The following is a 1,571-nucleotide window of genomic DNA, read 5'->3' on the forward strand; positions in this document are numbered from 1 at the left end:
AAAGCATGCACAAGTTTCTCTAAGTCTTGTCTGGAAACAAAGCATCTAATTCTAGCAATATTTTTCAGATGATAGTATGCTGATTTAGTTATTGCTTTGACATGACTACTGAAACTAAGGTCTGACTCTAGTGTCACACCAAGATTCCTAACTTGATGTTTAGTTGTTTGACCCCTAGAGTGAAGGTATGCGTTCACCTTGAGAACTTCATCTTTGTTTCCAAACGCAATGACTTCAGTTTTGTCTTTGTTTAACTGAAGAAAGTTTTGACACATCCAACTTTTGACTTCATCAATGCATTGGCACAGGGAGTCAATGGGGCTGTAATCGTTAGGCGATAGGGCTAAGTAGAGCTGTGTGTCGTCTGCATAGCTGTGGTAAGCAATTTGGTTATTTTTCATTATTTGGCTCATTGGGAGCATATACAGGTTGAACAGGAGTGGCGCAAGAATTGAGCCTTGAGGGACTCCGCATGTCATGGATGTCCACTCAGACTTATGGTCACCTATACTCACATAATAACCTCTCCCATCTAAGTATGACCTGAACCATTTTAGGACTATCCCAGAAAGACCCACCCAGTTTTCCAGCCTGTCAAGAAGTATGTTATGATCGACAGTGTCAAATGCAGCACTGAGGTCGAGTAACACCAGCACTGATAATTTGCCTGAATCAGTATTTAAGCGAATATCGTTTATTATCTTTATGAGCGCTGTCTCTGTGCTGTGGTGCGGTTGGAAACCAGACTGAAAATTGTCAAAGTATCCATTCAAGCTCAAGAATTTGTTCAGCTGATTGAAGACAACTTTTTCAATGATCTTGCCTATGAAAGGAAGATTTGAGATCGGTCTATAGTTGCTTAATATGGTCTTATCCAGATTGCTCTTTTTCAGGAGGGGCTTGACAACTGCAGTTTTCAGGGAGTTTGGAAAACTCCCAGAGCGAAGTGAGACATTTACCACTTCTAGAAGATCTGCTTCTAAACTGTTTAACACACTTTTGAAAAATGATGTGGGAAGTGTGTCAAGAGCGCATGTTGATGTTTTAAGGTGCTGTACAGTTTCTTCCAAAATTTTGCCATCAATTTCTTTGAAATCAGACATAGTAACTCCTTTCTCAGGTGGTTTGATCTGTCTGACCCCTGAGCAACTCAAGCATGTGCTGATCACCTTTCTGATATTACTGATTTTCTCAGAGAAGAAAGAAGCAAACTCACTGCACTTGTTCTCTGAGAGCATTTCACTGGGAATCTGGCTTGGAGGGTTTGTCAGTCTCTCTACAGTAGCAAAAAGAGTGCGTGTGTTGTTTAAATTGCTGTTTATAATTTTTGAGAAGAGTGTCTGTCTAGCTTTGCCTAGTTCCATATTGAAAGCATAAAGGCTGTCTTTGTAGATGTTATAATGGACTACAAGTTTAGTCTTCCGCCACATGTGCTCTGCTTTTCTGCATTGTCTTTTCATATTTTGCTCTGCTGTTGAGTTTCTCCAAGGTGCTTTTTGTCTGCCACTCTTCTTCCTGACTTTAACAGGAGCAATATCATCAATTATACCTTTAACTTTTGAGTTAAAAGA

Source organism: Scardinius erythrophthalmus (genome assembly GCF_964197995.2).
Source record: "Scardinius erythrophthalmus genome assembly, chromosome: 4".
Classification (NCBI taxonomy): domain Eukaryota; kingdom Metazoa; phylum Chordata; class Actinopteri; order Cypriniformes; family Leuciscidae; genus Scardinius; species Scardinius erythrophthalmus.